This window comes from Nerophis ophidion, linkage group LG19 (assembly GCF_033978795.1).
Source record: "Nerophis ophidion isolate RoL-2023_Sa linkage group LG19, RoL_Noph_v1.0, whole genome shotgun sequence".
NCBI classification, from domain to species: Eukaryota; Metazoa; Chordata; class Actinopteri; order Syngnathiformes; family Syngnathidae; genus Nerophis; species Nerophis ophidion.
Genome location: NC_084629.1, coordinates 45,247,243 through 45,267,460, shown reverse-complemented (window position 1 = coordinate 45,267,460; position 20,218 = coordinate 45,247,243). Strand labels below are relative to the sequence as shown.

The following is a 20,218-nucleotide window of genomic DNA, read 5'->3' as shown; positions in this document are numbered from 1 at the left end:
TTATTATTCTTTACAATAATAAAAAAAAAATACTTGAATTTAAAAGGTAAAAAGGTATATGTGTTTAAAAATTCTAAAATAATTTTTAAGGTTGTATTTTTTCTTTAAAATTATCTTTCTGAAAGTTATAAGAAGCAAATTAAAAAAATAAATGAATTTGTTTAAACAAGTGAAGACCAATTCTTTAAAATATTTTCTTGGATTTTCAAATTCTACTTGAGTTTTGTCTCTCTTAGAATTAAAAATGTTGAGCAAAGCGAGACCAGCTTGCTAGTAAATAAAATTTAAAAAATAGAAGCAGCTCACTGGTAAGTGCTGCTATTTGAGCTATTTTTAGAACAGGCCAGCGGGCTACTCATCTGGTCCTTCCGGGCGACCTGGTGCCCGCGGGCACCGCGTTGGTGACCCCTGCACTAAGGTGTATGGCTGGGGAATTAGAGAAAAATTAGAAACTTTAGCAAATCATTTTAATCTTTTAATTTTCCTGAAGGAATCAATAAAGTACTATTCATCTATCTAAGAAAGTTAGCACTTTAATGTTAGCATGCTTAAGATTGCATGCTAACATTTTACAAGTGTCACGTATCAAGTTACATGACTAGCGCAAAAAGTTAGCATGTTAGCAAGCTAACGTTAGCATGCTATCAGTTAGCATGTGTCACATATCAAGTTATATGACTGTAAGGTGTATGGCGATCTAATTAGAGAAAAAAAAACATAGAATTAGTTCAAAAGGTAGAATGTTCATATTAGTATGCTAGCGGTTACATACGAAGTTATATGACTAAACAGTTGCATAATGAGCGCAAAAAAGCTAGCATTTTAATTTTAGCGTGCTAACGTAAACATGCATATAGTTAGCATGTTACAAATACCAAAGTTTATGACTGTAAGGTGTATGGCTGCAGAATTAGACAAAAAAAGCATAAATCAGTGTTGATGTTAGCGTTCCAGCATGCTTGCAGCATGTGAACGGGCGAGGTATTATGGTGTGGGGTTGTTTTTCAGGAGTTGGGCCTGGCCCCTTAATTCCAGTGAAAGGAACTTTGAATGCTCCAGGATGCCTGTCAGGTTCAAACACTGATGACATCTATTAAATACGACAAAAGGCAAAGAATCAAACAGACAGAATTAAATTTGGACTCAGATCTGAGAAGAGACATGGCCACTGTACACTTTTTACAGCCCTGCACCACGCTCTGACGAAAAAGGTTTACATCTCCTCTTTTATTTAGATATTCAATATTTACGCAACGACACATGTCAAAACAGAAATGTGGAGTATGTAAACAGTCATTGTTTTCGGTCACATTGAAGACAAAAGAAGAAGATGCCTCAGGCTTGGGCTCGTCCTGGATTCAGCTTCGGCAAGTGTTTGAGGACAATAGATAACCCCTCCCGTCGCATTCCAACGTACACAGCGGAATCTTCCTAGACTTTGCTTGGTGCAACAAAAGACAGCTCTCATCTGTTCACTGGAAACTCAGAGAGTGGAAAGTTTTTTGATAATTTACATATAATTTTTCTAACAATGCCAAAACATTTTGGACAATTCCATGCGCCCAACCTTGTGGGAACAGTTTTTAGCGAGGGCCTTCCTCTTCCAACATGACTGGTGCACCAGTGCACAAAGCAAGGTCCATAAAGACATGGATTACAGTCTGGTGTGGATGAACTTGACTGGCCTGCACAGAGTCCTGCCCCAATAGAATACAGTTTGGGATGAATTCGAAGGGAGACTGAGAGCCAGGTTTTCTCGACCTCAACATTCCTATAAACACACTCCGCAACCTTGTGGACAGCCTTCCCAGAAGAGTTGAAGCTGTAATAGCTGCAAAAGGTGGACCAACATCATATTGAACCTTATGGGTTAGGAATAGGATTGCACTTCATGTTCATTTGTGAGTCAAGGCAGGTGGTTAAGTACTTTTGGCAATATAGCGTATGTTCTTTACTTGAATGTTTCTGCTTCATGCTCCCAGGTCACTCCTTAACATACGTCTCTCCGTTATCCATAGGCGGATGTCCAACAATTTATCACAGCAGTATCTTGGACAATATAATAGCTGAAAATGCGCCGCACTTTAAATAAAAAATACTTGCTGAAAGCCACTTTACTAGCTGCAGTGTTAGCAATAGAATGGAACAACAACACTGTATACATACATGCACTGTGTAGTGTTATGTCCCTCTGCAAAGGCAACCTGAATGTTAACTCAGTGTTACTATAAAAAATATTTTCTTCAAATAAAGGGCCCCTTTGCACACCTCACCCTTAACAGATGCCTGATAGTCTTTGATACAAATCTCTTTATTGGAATATATTAGATTTTAGTGTGTGTGTGTGTGTGTGTGGCAATGCTGACTTAATGGGGACGTCGCTCTGTTTACACACTCACCTCTGACAGTATGGGGACCACAAAAACAGGTCCGCTAAAGGGAAACCTTTTTAAATGATAGATCCATTCTGAAGATGCCGAAGGGCTTTTTAATATTCGCCCAATATAACATGTTAACTGGTTAGTTTAGTGTGAGACATTTGCACATTTTCCCTTTTTTTTCTAAATGGTCCCCAGTAGTCCCATACAAATGTGTGTGAATTATGCAAAATGATTTAAATGTGGTCCCTGTGAACCATATTAACTGTTTTCTCCCAGGGTCCCCAGTAAGTATGAACAGCACATTACTTCATCAATCCAGAGATTTAAAGACGTGTATGTTCAATGTTGTTAAAAAGAAAAAGAAAAAATGAAAGTTTGAATGAGTTTGTATTTTATTCATGTGGTTTAAGGTAACATAAGATAATCCTTTATTGATCCCACGACAGGGAAATTTGGGTTACTTAACGTGTTTCAAATAGTGGTCCATCCATCTTCTTCCGCTTTTCCGAGGTCGGGTCGCGGGGGCAGCAGCTTAAGCAGGGAAGGCCAGATTTTCCTCTCCCCAGCCACTTTGTCCAGCTCTTCCCGGGGGATCTCGAGGCATTCCCAGGCCAGCCGGGAGATATAGTCTTCCCAACATGTCCTGGGTCTTCCCTGTGGCCTCCTACCTGTCGGACGTGCCCTAAACACCTCCCTAAGGAGGTGTTCGGGTGGCATCCTGACCAGATCCTCGAACCACCTCATCTGGCTACTCTCTATGTGGAGGAGCAGCGGCTTTACTTTGAGTTCCTCCCGGATGGCAGAGCTTCTCACCCTATCTCTAAGGGAGAGACCTGGAAACTCATTTGGGCCGCTTGTACCCGTGATCTTATCCTTTCGGTCATGACCCAAAGCTCATGACCATAGGTGAGGATGGGAACGTAGATCGACCGATAAATTGAGAGCTTTGCCTTCCGGCTCAGCTCCTTCTTCACCACAACGGATCGATACAGCGTCCGCATTACTGAAGACGCCGCACCGATCCGCCTGTCGATCTCACGATCCACTCTTCCCTCACTCGTGAACAAGACTCCTAGGTACTTGAACTCCTCCACTTGGGGCAGGGTCTCCTCCCCAACCCGGAGATGGCACTCCACCCTTTTCCGGGCGAGAACCATGGACTCGGACTTGGAGGTGCTGATTCTCATCCCAGTCGCTTCACACTCGGCTGCGAACCGATCCAGTGAGAGCTGAAGATCCTGGCCAGATGAAGCCATCAGGACCACATCATCTGCAGAAAGCAGAGACCTAATCCTTCAAATATTGGTAAAAGAGAAAATTAGTTTTCTTGAAAAAATGAAATGTGTTATCTTGGCATTAAGAGTACTGTAATTCTGTATGGTATCCATTCTTAGTTAAAACTATTTTTTCCCTTGTCCCCATTCCAAGTGCGTGTGTGTGTGTGTGTGTTCTAGCAATGCTTACTTAATGGGGACATCACTCTGTTTACATCACCTTGAGGGGACCTCTGACGGTATAGGGACCAAAAAACAGGTCCCCTAAAAGGAAACCTTTTTAAATGATAGTCAGAAACGATTCATCCATACTGGTATTGTACCAGCAAAGAGTGACCGTTTACAAACCCTGCTTCCATATTAGTTGGGAAATTGTGTTAGATGTAAATATAAACAGAATACAATGATTTGCAAATCCTTTTCAACCCATATTCAGTTGAATATGCTACAAAGACAACATATTTGATGTTCAAACTGATAAACTTCATTTTTTTTTTTCAAATAATTAACTTAAAATTTCATGGCTGCAACACGTGCCAAAGTAGTTGGGAAAGGGCATGTTCACCACTGTGTTACATCACCTTTTCTTTTAACAACGCTCAATAAACGTTTGGAAACTGAGGAAACTAATTGTTGAAGCTTTGAAAGTGGAATTATTTCCCATTCTTATTTTATGTAGAGTCGTTCAACAGTCCAGGGTCTCCGCTGTCGTATTTTACGCTTCATAATGCGCCACACATTTTTGATGGGAGACAGATCTGAACTGCAGGCGGGACAGGAAAGTACCCGCACTCTTTTTTTTACGAAGCCACGCTGTTGTAACACGTGCTTAATGTGGCTTGGCATTGTCTTGCTGAAATAAGCAGGGGCGTCCATGAAAAAGACGGCGCTTGTATGGCAGCATATGTTGTTCCAAAACCTGTATGTACCTTTCAGCATTAAAGGTGCCTTCACAGATGTGTAAGTTACCCATGCCTTGGGCACTAATGCACCCCCATACCATCACACATGCTGGCTTTTGAACTTTGCGTCGATAACAGTCTGGATGGTTCGCTTCTCCTTTGGTCCGGATGACACGATGTCGAATATTTCCAAAAACTATTTGAAATGTGGACTTGTCAGACCACAGAACACTTTTCCACTTTGCTTCTGTCCATCTTAGATGATCTCGGGCCCAGAGAAGCCGACGGCGTTTCTGGATGTTGATAAATGGCTTTCGCTTTGCATAGTAGAGATTTAACTTGCACTTACAGATGCAGCGACAAACTGTATTTAGTGACAGCGGTTTTCTGAAGTGTTCCTGAGCCCATGTGGTGATATCCTTTAGAGATTGATGTCGGTTTTTGATACAGTGCCGTCTGAGGGATCGAAGGTCACGGTCATTCAATGTTAGTTTCCGGCCATGCCGCTTACTTGTAGTGATTTCTCCAGATTCTCTGAACCTTTTGATGATATTATGGAGCGTAGATGTTGAAATCCCTAAATTTCTTGCAATTGCACTTTGAGAAAGGTTGTTCTTAAACTGTTTGACTATTTGCTCACACAGTTGTGGACAAAGGGGTGTACCTCGCCCCATCCTTTCTTGTGAAAGACTGAGCATTTTTTGGGAAGCTGTTTTTATACCCAATCATGGCACCCACCTGTTCCCAATTAGCCTGCACACCTGCGGGATGTTCCAAATAAGTGTTTGATGAGCATTCCTCAACTTTATCAGTATTTATTGCCACCTTTCCCAACTTCTTTGTCACGTGTTGCTGGCTTCAAATTCTAAAGTTAATGATTATTTGCAGCAACAAAAAAAGTTTGAGTTTGAACATCAAATATGTTGTCTTTGTAGCATATTCAACTGAATATGGGTTGAAATGATTTGCAAATCATTGTATTCTGTTTATATTTACATCTAACACAATTTCCCAACTCATATGGAAACGGGGTATGTTTTAGTGTTTAGGTGTGTTTTAGTGTTTATATATACAAGTCAAAATAATTGCCCAGGCCTGCCATAGCAGGATGGAGATGACAGGATGTTAAAGGCCTACTGAAAGCCACTACTAGCGACCACACAGTCTGATAGTTTATATATCAATGATGAAATATTAACATTGCAACACATTCCAATATGGCCTTTTTAGTTTACTAAACTGCAATTTAAAATTTTCCGGGAGTTTCTTGTTGAAAACTTCGCAGAATGTTGACGCGTACGGGTGATGTCACGGACTGTCAGGAAATATTAGCGCTGCACCACTAGCGGCTAAAAGTCGCATAATTACACAGTATTTTGGACATCTGTGTTGCTGAATCTTTTGCAATTTGTTCATTTAATAATGGAGACTATAAAGAAGAATGCTGTGGTTGGAAAGCGGTCTTTAGAACCGAGACAGAACCGGTGTTTCTTTGTTTGTTGTGAAGCAGAGCGGTCAAGCGAACATGTTTTTTCTACGTCAACTAGCATGTTTTTGGATGGTGAAATTGTGATATATATCTTATTGGAGACATTGGATGATTTGTCGTCCTGCAGCAGCTGTGAGCTTGGCTCCTCGGCGTCTCTCTGAGACACTTCGAGGTATGTCTTTACAATCTTTAAAGTCTCACTAAAACAAAGCAGATAAGGGATATTCCAGAATTATCCTAGTAAATGTGTCTGATTACATCTGAAACGCTCACACTGCCGTCGCCCGGAGCTGTCGCTTTTTATTTTTTTAATTTTCTTTTCTATTCCTCCACTATCAATATCCTAATTCACGAATCTTTCATCCTCGCTCAAATTAATGGGGAAATTGTCGGTTTCTCGGTCCGAATTACTCTTACTGCTGATGGCTCACATTATATACAAAGTGAATATGAGTGGAGTCCTGCAACTCGTGACATCACGCGCACATTCTTCCGGTATCGATATCATGAATTCATTAACGTGGACCCCGACTTAAACAAGTTGAAATACTTATTCGGGTGTTACCATTTAGTGGTCGATTGTACGGAATATGTACTGTACTGTGCAATCTACTAATAAAAGTATCAATCAATCAATCGGGACAGGCAAGGCTTTTCTATTAGCGACTAAAAGTCATAACTTTTATGGACAGAATTCCTAGGCGCAGCCAAGGCGTTGAGGGGTTCCAGTTTGGTGGCTGCAGGATTAGGTCTCTGCTTTTTGCAGATGATGTAGTCCTGATGGCTTCATCTGGCCGGGATCTTCAGCTCTCACTGGATCGGTTCGCAGCCGAGTGTGAAGCGACCGGAATGAGAATCAGCACCTCCAAGTCCGAGTCCATGGTTCTCGCCCGGAAAAGGGTGGAGTGCCATCTCCGGGTTGGGGAGGAGACCCTGCCCCAAGTGGAGGAGTTCAAGTACCTAGGAGTCTTGTTCATGAGTGAGGGAAGAGTGGATCGTGAGATCGACAGGCGGATCGGTGCGGCGTCTTCAGTAATGCGGACGTTGTACCGATCCGTTGTGGTGAAGAAGGAGCTGAGCCGGAAGGCAAAGCTCTCAATTTACCGGTCGATCTACGTTCCCATCCTCACCTATGGTCATGAGCTTTGGGTCATGACCGAAAGGACAAGATCACGGGTACAAGCGGCCGAAATGAGTTTCCTCCGCCGGGTGGCGGGGCTCTCCCTTAGAGATAGGGTGAGAAGCTCTGCCATCCGGGAGGAACTCAAAGTAAAGCCGCTGCTCCTCCACATGGAGAGGAGCCAGATGAGGTGGCTCGGGCATCTGGTCAGGATGCCACCCGAACGCCTCCCTAGGGATGTGTATAGGGCACGTCCAGCTGGTAGGAGGCCACGGGGAAGACCCAGGACACGTTGGGAAGACTATGTCTCCCGGCTGGCCTGGGAACGCCTCGGGATCCCCCGGGAAGAGCTAGACGAAGTGGCTGGAGAGAGGGAAGTCTGGGCTTCCCTGCTTAGGCTGCTGCCCCCGCGACCCAACCTCGGATAAGCGGAAGATGATGGATCGATGGATGGACTAAAAGTTGCGCACTTTATCGTGGATGTTCTCTACTAAATCCTTTCATCAAAAATAAGGCAACATCGCAAAATGATCAAGTATGACACATAGGATGGACCTGCTATCCCCGTTTAAATAGGAAAATCTCATTTCTGGAGGCCTTTAAAAGCAATGGAATAAAAGTGTTTTTTTTTACAGATTGATTTAAAACATTTATATTTTATTGCATACACTTAAAAAGGGATACGAATCAGGGTCAGAATGTTAACGACAAGCAAAAAGTGCAGAAATCTGACCGAAAACTGGTGTTTTTTTTTTTGTTTGTTTTTTTACAAGAGAAAGACTCCGCCTCAGAATAGTCGATCTTCGGTGACGCCAACGCCAGGGTTTATTTACAGGTGCACGGAGTGGAGAGTCCGGAAGTGACGACATCATCTCCGCCGCCGCCGCTGATTGGTCAGTAAATAGATGGTCTGAGAAGCAGCGACACAGCAGACATCTCGCCAGCGTCCGTCGCGGGGACAAACGGTAACAACGTTTATTTGTATCGAATCAACAAAAACATTTCGTCGAATGTTAACTTTGAGGCGTTCACACTCCATGAAGGTGGAGTTTGTTTGTTTTTACCCGCCACCAGGGCGGCTGGGAATTAGCCGCGTTTCCTTCAACTATACCGAAGAAACCAGTCACTAAATAGTCCTGTTAGCTTTTATATGCACCGATAAACATGTGCTTTTATTCTTTGGAATGAGCCGATAAAGCGTCTTGAGCTAACAAGAGCATTAATAAAAGGGTTAGAGTTCGTGTTGGCTTTCATTATGTAACCTAGTGTTTCTACGTAAAAGCCACAGGAGTGAGTTTTTTGTGTGTGTGTGTTTTCAAATTTACAGTTCAGTTTATTTTCGAACATGCACACGATGCAAAGTAAGGCGTCACATATTTCCAGTTGTTTGGTTACAGCACGTCCGAAAAGGAGGAGGAAGAAGCTTATTATCCTACCCCTTTTCCGGCGAGGTTCATGGCTGGTGAGGCACTGACTTCATCACAGTCAGATTTATGAACATATGAACCCTATAGAGCAGGGGTCGGCAACCCAAAATGTTAAGAGCCATATTGGACCAAAAATACACAAACAAATCTGTCTGGAGCCACAAAAAAATTAAAAGCCATATAGACTTAGACAAACTTTAATGATCCACAAGGGAAATTGTTCACACTATCTGTATTACATTACATACAGATAGTGTGTCATGAGATATAAATTGAGTTATGAGGACTTAAAGGAAACTAAATGAGCTCAAATATAGCTACAAATGAGGCATTGTCACGCTAAATTTCTTCCCCCTCATTTACTTCCGGAGTCATGATTAATACGGACGTTTTGTTAACGCTATATTATAAAAATATGACGCTATATTATAAAAATATAACACTATATTATAAAAATACAGATGTTTTGTTAACGCTATATTATAAAAAATTAAATTCAAAAAACTATTTACAAACACAAGCTATAGGATGACAAATTTACTTCCGGGGTCACGTTTCCTCTTACGTCATCCCATAGCTTGTGTTTGTAAATTGTTTTTTCATTTATTTTTATTTTTTTTAAATATAGCGTTAACAAAACGTCTGTATTTTTATAATATAGTGTTATATTTTTATAATATAGCGTTAACAAAACATCTGTATTTTTATAATATAGCGTTTTATTTTTATAATATAGCGTTAACAAAACATCTGTATTAATCATGACCCGGGAAGTAAATGGGGGGAGGTTTTTGTAGAGGGAAAAAAATTGGCGTGACAGAGCCACAAAAAATTAAAAGCCATATAGACTTAGACAAACTTTAATGATCCACAAGGGAAATTGTTCACACTATCTGTATTACATTACATACAGATAGTGTTTCATGAGATATAAATTGAGTTATGAGGACTTAAAGGAAACTAAATGAGCTCAAATATAGCTACAAATGAGGCATTGTCACGCTAAATTTCTTCCCCCCTACAAAAACCTTCCCCCCTCATTTACTTCCTGGGTCATGATTAATACAGACGTTTTGTTAACGCTATATTATAAAAATACAGATGTTTTGTTAATGCTATATTATAAACAATTAAATTCAAAAAACAATTTACAAACACAAGCTATGGGATGACAAATTTACTTCCGGGGTCACGTTTCCTCTTACGTCATCCCATAGCTTGTGTTTTTAAATTGTTTTTTCCTTTATATTTTACTTTTTTATAATATAGCGTTAACAAAAAGTCTGTATTTTTATAATATAGCGTTATACTTTTATAATATAGCGTTAACAAAACATCTGTATTAATCATGACCCCGGAAGTAAATGGGGGGGGAAGGTTTTTGTAGGGGGAAGAAATTTGGCGTGACAGAGCCACAAAAAATTAAAAGCCATATAGACTTAGACAAACTTTAATGATCCACAAGGGAAATTGTTCAAATTGTTCACACTATCTGTATTACATTACATACAGATAGTGTGTCATGAGATATAAATTGAGTTATGAGGACTTAAAGGAAACTAAATGAGCTCAAATATAGCTACAAATGAGGCATTGTCACGCCAAATTTCTTCCCCCCCCTACAAAAACCTTCCCCCCCATTTACTTCCTGGGTCATGATTAATACAGATGTTTTGTTAACGCTACATTAGAAATTTTTTTTAAAAACAATTTACAAACACAAGCAATGGAATGACTCATTTACTTCCGGGGTCACCTTTCCTCTAATGTCATCCCATAGCTTGTTTGTAAATTGTTTTTGAATTTTTTTTTTATAATATAGTGTTAACAAAACGTCTGTATTTTTATAATATAGCGTTAAATTTTTATAGTATAGCGTTAACAAAACGTCTGTATTAGCGTGACTGGATAATGATGCAATATGTACATACAGCTAGCCTAAATAGCATGTTAGCATCGATTAGCTTGCAGTCATGCCGTGACCAAATATGTCTGATTAGCACACTCCACATAAGTCAATAACATCAACAAAACTCACCTTTTTGCATTCATGCAAAACGTTAAAAGTTTGGTGAACAAAATGAGATGGAAAAAGAAGTGGCATAAAATATGCATGTAAACAAACTAGGGTGAGTTCAAGGACCGCCAAAATTAGTAGGACAAAACGGCGCTCGCCCAATACTCAAATCAGTGAAGCATGTTTAATGTAAACGGTGTGCTTTACAACAATTAGGGAGGTTTGTGACATGTTTGTCCTCCTACAGAACCAAATTAAAACAAAAAATGTTTTTTCCCCCTTATTATTTCCATCCATCCATCCATTTTCTGCCGCTTGGGGTCACGGGGGGCGCTGGTGCCTATCTCAGGTACAATAGGGCGGAAGGCGGTGTACACCCTGGACAAGTCGCTATCTCATCGCAGGGCGAACACAGATAAACAGACAACATTCACACTCACATTCACACACTAGGGACCATTTAGTGTTGCCAATCAACCTATCCCCAGGTGCATGTCTTTGGAGGTGGGAGGGGCCTATCCCCAGGTGCATGTCTTTGGAAGTGGGAGGAAGCCGGAGTACCCGGAGGGAACCCACGCATTCACGGGGAGGACATAGTAAGTAAACTTAATATTAAACACATAAATAATATTTGTGTCATGCGAATTGTCCAGGGTGTAACCCGCCTTCCGCCTGAATGCATCTGGGATAGGCTCCAGTAAATTAAAGTGCACTTTTTGTACAGAACACCACTACAATAGTTTAAAACAAATAAAGTGCACTTTTGTGCATGATGTCACACAAGATATTTCAAGGCCTACTGAAATGAGATGTTCTTATTTAAACGGGGATAGCAGGTCCATTCTGTGTGTCATACTTGATCATTTAGTGATATTGTCATATTTTTGCTGAAAGGATTTATCCACGATAAAGTTCGCAACTTTTGGTCGCTAATAAAAAAGCCTTGCCTGTACCGGAAGTAGCAGACGATGTGCGCGTGACGTCACGGGTTGTGGAGCTCCTCACATCTGAACATTGTTTACAATCACAGCCAGCAGCAGCTAGAGCGATTCGGACCGAGAAAGCGTCAATTTCACCATTGATTTGAGCGAGGAGGAAAGATTCGTGGATGAGGAAATTTAGAGTGAAGTAATAGGGAAAAAAAGGCAAGGGCAGTGAGAGCGATTCAAATGTTTTTAGACACATTTACTAGGATAATTCTGGAAAATCCCTTATCTGCTATTGTGTTGCTAGTGTTTTATTGAGATTAAATAGTACCTGAAGTCCGAGGGGTGTGTTGACGCCAGAGTCTCTGAGGGAAGTCACGGCAACTGCATGGACGGCGCAAGCTCCGCTGATGTCTCCGGTACGAGGCGATTTATTACCACAATTGTCTCACCGAAAACTGCCGGTTGACATGTAGTCGGGATCCATGTTCGCTTGACCGCTCTGATCCATAGTAAAGCTTCATCTTCGGGAATTTTGAACAAGGAAACACCAGCTGTGTTTGTGTGGCTAAAGGCTAAAAGCTTCCCACCTCCATCTTTCTACTTTGACTTCTCCATTATTAATTGAACAAATTGCAAAAGATTCAGCAACACAGATGTCCAGAATACTGTGGAATTATGCGATTAAAGCAGACTACTTATAGCTTGGATCGGGCTGGAAAATAATGTCCGGTGACGTCAAACGCACGAGTCATCATACTGCGACGTTTTCAACACGACATTTGGCAGGAAATTTAAAATTGCAATTTAGTAAACTAAAGCGGCCGTATTGGCATGTGTTGCAATGTTAATATTTCATCATTGATATATAAACTATCAGACTGCGTGGTCGCTAGTAGTGGCTTTCAGTAGGACTTTAAATAACTATCAAATAAAAATGAGCTGCGGAATAGTAAATCAAGTAGTGTATGTCCTTCGCTATGTGGTAGGTTCCTGCGGACATTATGTCCTTTTGTTGTTGGCTATTTCTTTCATACGGTGTTGATGTGGAAATGGTTGCCTTGCATTTTGATGGTGTGGGCGTTTGGATAGATAGATAGTACTTTATTGATTCCTTCAGGAGAGTTCCTTCAGGAAAATTAAAATTCCAGCAGCAGTGTACGGAGTTGAGATCAATTTAAATAAAAGTAAATAATGGGTGTTTAAATGGAAACAAAATAGAGAAATATTACAATAAGAATAAAAAAATAAAAAGCAACAATGGGAATAACAATATAACAGTAAAATAAGAATATAACAAGACAAAGTAGGCAGTAGTGACCATGTTATGAAAACGTATTGCACTGTTATTGTTTTGCATCCCCTGTCATCCTAGTACCCCCGCCCCCCGCCCCAGAGAGGAGTTGTACAGTCTAGTGGTGTGTGGGACAAAGGAGTTTTTGAGTCTATTAGTCCTGCACTTGGGATGAAGCAGTCTAGAACTGAACAGGCTCCTCTGGCTACTGATAACACTATGCAGAGGGTGACTGGCATCATCCAGGATGCTCACTAGTTTGCCAACAGTCCTCTTCTCTGCCACCCTCACCAGTGAGTCCACTTTCATTCCCATGTTAGAACCGGCCCGCCTGATCAGTTTCTCAAGTCTGGAGTTGTCCTTAGATGTACTGCCCCCCCCAGCACACTACCATCAATCATCAATCAATCAATGTTTATTTATATAGCCCCAAATCACAAATGTCTCAAAGGACTGCACAAATCATTACGACTACAACATCCTCGGAAGAACCCACAAAAGGGCAAGGAAAACTCACACCCAGTGGGCAGGGAGAATTCACATCCAGTGGGACGCCAGTGACAATGCTGACTATGAGAAACCTTGGAGAGGACCTCAGATGTGGGCAACCCCCCCCCTCTAGGGGACCAAAAGCAATGGATGTCGAGCGGGTCCAACATGATACTGTGAAAGTTCAATCCATAGTGGCTCCAACACAGCCGCGAGAGTTCAGTTCAAGCGGATCCAAGACAGCAGCGAGAGTCCCGTCCACAGGAGACCATCTCAAGCGGAGGCGGGTCAGCAGCGTAGAGATGTCCCCAACCGATACACAGGCGAGCGGTCCATCCTGGGTCCCGACGAGCGGTCCATCCCAGTAAAAAATGCTGGAGGCTTAAATGTTGTTATGGCGAACAGTTACTTGGTGGCCGAACACGTTGACGTAGAGTTCTATGGTCCTGTCGGAAATAGATTTATGTTCCATTGAAACGGCTCTATCATGGGTCTCGACTCTGGACAGCCAGTACTTCATCCATGGTTATCGGACCGGACCCCCTCCACAAGGGAGGGGGGACATAGGAGAAAGAAAAGAAGCGGCAGATCAACTGGTCTAAAAAGGAGGTCTATTTAAAGGCTAGAGTATACAGATGAGTTTTAAGGTGAGACTTAAATGCTTCTACTGAGGTAGCACCTCGAACTGTTACCGGGAGGGCATTCCAGAGTACTGGAGCCCGAACGGAAAACGCTCTATAGCCCGCAGACATTTTTTGGCACCGAATGGAGATGTTGACATGCGGAGTAAGCACTCTTCATTCTCTAGCAGGTGACTTTTCAAATGATGCTACATATTAGCACTAATGCTACTTTTTGTAGCAACGCTTTTGCCCCACACTTGACCAATTAGGGTTGTCTGTTCGACACATTCCCACTTGAAGTCAAACCACCGCCAGATGATGGACCCCTGCTGTTTTACTTGGGAATTAAATATTCCTTCATTTATCAGATTCGCACCTTCTTTCTCTCGTACTACACTCGCACGGCTCCGCTAGCATCACAGCTAACGTTACCCATGCTGCTACCTCTCTGCTCCGCGAGGGCGTATACGTATGTGAGGTATGAGGTGACAGCATGTGACCTATGTAAGAAGGTGCGCTTGCTGTCTGTGAGAAAAGTCAATGGTGTAATGCCAGCAACTAAAATCAACTGCGTGAGAGCATATACTCGAATATCACGATGTAGTCATTTTCTATATCGCACAGAGACAAACCCGCGATATATCGCCCACCCCTAATTTTGCGTAATAATGTTTATCTCCTCCACTTGGGGCAGGGTCTCCTCCGGAGATGGCATTCCACCCTTTTCCGGGCGAGAACCATGGACTCGGACTTGGAGGTGCTGATTCTCATTCCGGTCGCTTCACACATGGTTCTCGCCCGGAAAAGGGTGGAATGCCATCTCCGGGTTGGGGAGGAGACCCTGCCCCAAGTGGAGGAGTTCAAGTACCTAGGAGTCTTGTTCACGAGTGGGGGAAGAGTGGATCGTGGCGTCTTCAGTAATACGGACGTTGTACCGATCCGTTGTGGTGAAGAAGGAGCTGAGCCGGAAGGCAAAGCTCTCAATTTACCGGTCGATCTACGTTCCCATCCTCACCTATGGTCATGACCGAAAGGATAAGATCACGGGTACAAGCGGCCGAAATGAGTTTCCTCTCCCTTAGGGTGAGAAGCTCTGCTATCCGGGAGGAACTCAAAGTAAAGCCGCTGCTCCTCCACATGGAGAGGAGCCAGATGAGGTGGTTCGGGCATCTGGTCAGGATGCCACCCGAACGCCTCCCTAGGGAGGTGTTTAGGGCACGTCCAACCGGTAGGAGGCCACGGGGAAGACCCAGGACACGTTGGGAAGACTATGTGTCCCGGCTGGCCTGGGAACGCCTCGGGATCCCCCGGGAAGAGCTAGACGAAGTGGCTGGGGAGAGGGAAGTCTGGGTTTCCCTGCTTAGGCTGTTGCCCCCGCGACCTGACCTCTGATAAGCGGAAGATGATGGATGGATGGATGGATGTTTATCTCTGTTTGGATCCTTGTAATATTCTTCTGAGGTTTTCTGAAGTTGTGTACTTTGATTAAATATCCTTCATGTGTGACCAGCTGCCAGCCATCCCGCTCACCCCCCAACCCCTTTATCGTGACGCTGTAATGTCATAACGCGTCTCCTGTTTTGGCTGTTTGTCCTCTCCAGCGTATGTAAGCAGTCAGCAGCATGTGTCTCGTGTGTGTGTGTTTGTGTGTTTGTGTGTGTGTGTGTGTGACTGCTGGATGCAGTGCACTGTCAGGATCGCCTTCCATCCCTCACTGCAGCCGAGCAAGTGTTCATGTGTGTCACTGACTGCTTGTGCTTGTCAGCTTGTGTGCCGCAGTTACAGGTCAACAGCAGTTAGACCAGGGGTGTCAAACGGATCAGGCCCGTAAACCGGTTTTATCTGGCTCACGTGACGTGTTCACTTGAGTTTGTCATGTCAATCAATCAATCAATCAATGGTTTATTTATATAGCCCTAAATCGGAAGTGGGGCTTCACGGTGGCAGAGGGGTTAGTGCGTCTGCCTCACAATACGAAGTTCCTGCAGTCCTGGGTTCAATCCCAGGCTCGGGATCTTTCTGTGTGGAGTTTGCATGTTCTCCCCGTGAATGCGTGGGTTCCCTCCGGGTACTCCGGCTTCCTCCCACCTCCAAAGACATGCACCTGGGGATAGGTTGATTGGCAACACTAAATCAATCAATGTTTATTTATATAGCCCCAAATCACAAATGTCTCAAAGGGCTGCACAAATCATTACGACTACAACATCCTCGGAAGAACCCACAAAAGGGCAAGGAAAACTCACACCCAGTGGGCAGGGAGAATTCACATCCAGTGGGACGCCAGTGACAATGCTGACTATGAGAAACCTTGGAGAGGACCTCAGATGTGGGCAACCCCCCCCCCCCCCCCCCTAGGGGACCGAAAGCAATGGATGTCGAGCGGGTCCAACATGATACTGTGAAAGTTCAATCCATAGTGGCTCCAACACAGCCGCGAGAGTTCAGTTCAAGCGGATCCAAGACAGCAGCGAGAGTCCCGTCCACAGGAAACCATCTCAAGCGGATCAGCAGCGTAGAGATGTCCCCAACAGATACAGGCGAGCGGTCCATCCTGGGTCCCGACGAGCGGTCCATCCTGGGTCTCGACTCTGGACAGCCAGTACTTCATCCATGGTCATCGGACCGGACCCCCTCCACAAGGGAGGGGGGGACATAGGAGAAAGAAAAGAAGCGGCAGATCAACTGGTCTAAAAAGGAGGTCTAGTGGGCCCTAGTGTGTGAATGTTGTCTGTCTATCCGTGTTGGCCCTGCAATGAGGTGGCGACTTGTCCAGGGTGTACCCCGCCTTCCGCCCGATTGTAGCTGAGATAGTCGCCAGCGACCCCGAAAGGGAATAAGCGGTAGAAAAAAGGATGGATGGATGGGTTTCAAACCTGCACAGTACAACAACACATTTTTTTTTTACATCTTGGCAAAGACATTAGTACAAGGCTTAAAGGGGTTGGATCACTCATTCCACATTTAACATAAACAATATAATACATGAACAGTACCATCCCATCCATTTTCTACCGCTTATTCCCTTTCGGGGTCGCGGGGGGCGCTGGCGCCTATCTCAGCTACAATCGGGCGGAAGGCGGGGTACACCCTGGACAAGTCGCCAGCTCATCGCAGGGCCAACACAGATAGACAGACAACATTCACACTCACATTCACACACTACCATACAAACAAAAACAATGAATCAATGAAATCAAGAAATCGTTTGAGTATAATTCATAAAAATGGATCAAATCCAGGCCGCATGGAGTGGCCGGAACTTTCAATACGCAGACATAGTTTGGTGACGTGTGGGTGCTTTGATCTGTGTGGCGGCAAACAGCAAAGATTTTTATTTTTATTTTATTAACGCACACAAGTGCAATTTCAATGTTGATAATGTCCTTTTATTTAAAAAAAGAATGAAAGTTATCGCAGGTAGAAAATGTTTTTCTTTTATATTACTTCCATCCATCCATTTTCTTTTGCTTATCCCCTTGATTATTAAAATCATTTATATATGCAGCCCTATATTGCAAGAACCGATTGTATATTTAACTGTAATGTTGTTGAAAGACTTATATCACTAGTGCATTTTACATAACTGAGGTTTTGCATGTTATTTTTCCTCACATATTAAGTATGACTTAAAATCTTTGACTCTGACTTTAGCCAATGAAGCAAGTCTTGCTTGAAATGTCCATTTTCGTTGTGCATGTTTTTACATTAGCGACTGTTAAGAGTGAGCTGCATGTCTGGAATGTACAGCCATTGAAGGTCAGTTGAATGCAAACATCCAAACAATCGTTGGGGAGATGTGAGCATGGATGTCTTGTCATCCTCATTCACTCTCATCCCAGGTCTTTACTTTCCTATTTCTGCCCCAGGCCCTCATCCCGCTGCATCCCTCCCTTCTCGGATGGACATCCCTCCTGCAGCAGTACAGTCTGAGCTCCATCCGCCTCCACACTGCCATCCTTAGCCTATTATGCAGCACACGCGGGACCAGCTTGTCACATCTGTGGCTGCCCACAAAAACGCCAATAGTGACATCTCAGCTTGATTAAGAAGGTAAGCAAGTTCCATATTCTCTTTTTGCCAGTGCTCTATTGGACACAATCCCAGACGCTCAGGATTGGGAGTTTGTTGGGTAGTGGGTTAAGCCTGAAATCTCTTTATGTTTGGGCAGGGGCTTTACACTTTAGAGCTTAAGGGAGTTGGCTTAACTCTGCATTGTCGAAGCCTCCGTGTATATTAATATTAAACAGGCTTTGCTGAATATCCTCACAACACTTTTTGAAACTGTTGTACATAAGGCGGAACCTCTAAATACCAATGTCGCTTTGATCGAGTAATAACTTGACAAAACATGACCATACAACATTTGTGTTTGAACCTTGACTGAGGCGATATAGCCTTTTTTTTTTAAATATCTCGATATTTTTAGGCCATATCACGATACTGATATACATCTCAATATTTTGTCTTAGCCTTGAATGAACACTTGATACATATAATCACAGCAGTATGATGATTCTATGTGTCTACATTAAAACATTCTTCTTCATACTGCATCAAAGGCCTACTGAAATGAGATGTTCTTATTTAAACGGGGATAGCAGGTCCATTCTATGTGTCATACTTGATCATTTCGCGATATTGCCATATTTTTGCTGAAAGGATTTAGTAGTGAACATCGGCGATAAAGTTCGCAAATTTTGGTCGCTAATAAAAAAGCCTTGCATGTACCGGAAGTAGCAGACGATGTGCGCGTGACGTCACGGGTTGTAGGTCTCTTCACATCTCAACATTGTTAACAATCATGGCCACCAGCAGCGAGAGCAATTCGGACCGAGAAAGTGACGATTTCCCCCATTAATTTGAGCAAGGATGAAAGATTCGTGGATGAGGAAAGTGAGAGTGAAGGACTAGAAAAAAAAGACGAGGGCAGTGGGAGCGATTCAGATGTTATTAGACACATTTACTAGGATAATTCTGGAAAATCCCTTATCTGCTTATTGTGTTACTAGTGTTTAATCAATCAATCAATCAATGTTTACTTATATAGCCCTAAATCACTAGTGTCTCAAAGGGCTGCACAAACCACTACGACATCCTCGGTAGGCCCACATAAGTGCAAGAAAAACTCACACCCAGTGGGACGTCGGTGACAATGATGACTATGAGAACCTTGGAGAGGACGAAAGCAATGGATGTCGAGCGGGTCTAACATGATACTGTGAAAGTTCAATCCATAATGGATTTAACTCAGCCGCGAGAGTCCACTCCAAAGCGGATCCAACACCGCAGCAAGAGTCCCGTTCACAGCGGAGCCAGCAGGAAACCATCCCAAGCGGAGGCGGATCAGCAGCGCAGAGATGTCCCCAGCCGATACACAGGCAAGCAGTACATGGCCACCGGATCGGACCGGACCCCCTCCACAAAGGAGAGTGGGACATAGGAGAAAAAGAAAAGAAACGGCAGATCAACTGGTTTTAGTGAGATTATACGGTCGTACCTGAAAGTCGGAGGGGTGTGGCCACAGGTGTGGTGACCGCCAGTGTCTCAGAGGGAAGCCGCGTTTCTCGACATGGCAAGGCAGCCGGACTGAGTTTTTTTTCCCCCTCCTCCACGGTGTAAGTATCCAATGTTTAGGGGCGGCCTGTGGGAGGAGGCAAGAGAGTCACAAAGAAACACCGGCTGTGTTTGTGTTGCTAAAATCGGCCGCAATACACCGCTTCCCACCTACATCTTTCTTCTTTGACGTCTCCATTATTAATTGAACAAATTGCAAAAGATTCAGCAACACAGATGTCCAGAATACTGTGTAATTATGCGATTAAAGCAGACGATTTATAGCTGGGATCGGTGCTGGATCAAAATGTCTGCTATAATCCGTGACGTCACGCGCACGTGTCATCATGCTGCAACGTTTTCAACAGGATACTTTGCGCGAAATTTAAAATTGCAATTTAGTAAACTTAAGCGGCCGTATTGGCATGTGTTGCAATGTTAATATTTCATCATTGATATATAAACTATCAGACTGTGTGGTCGCTAGTAGTGGCTTTCAGTAGGCCTTTGATGTATGCTCATTTTAAGCTTTCATGCAGAAAAGGAATTCACAACTACGTCAATTAAGTGTATTTATAAACAGTTATTAAGCAGTGGCACACACTCAGGCTGGGCGATAATGGTTTTTATTAATATTGCAATATTTTTATGCCATATCGCGATACACAATATATATCTCGATATTTTGCCTTAGCCTTGAATGAACACTTGATGCATATA

The 20,218-nt window shown here is 43.1% G+C and overlaps 1 protein-coding gene across 2 annotated transcripts in view; it reads left to right on the top strand.

Moving 5' to 3' along the window:
• Positions 1-8,036: 8,036 nt before the first annotated feature.
• si:ch211-45c16.2 (mitogen-activated protein kinase kinase kinase 13) overlaps positions 8,037-20,218 on the top strand; it is a 96,002-nt gene continuing 83,820 nt past the window's right edge. For both annotated transcript variants that reach the window (XM_061880106.1, XM_061880107.1), the window contains exons 1-2: positions 8,037-8,131; positions 17,812-17,995. The gene's annotated coding sequence lies outside the window, so the exon portion shown is untranslated. The remainder of the gene's footprint in view (positions 8,132-17,811; positions 17,996-20,218) is intronic.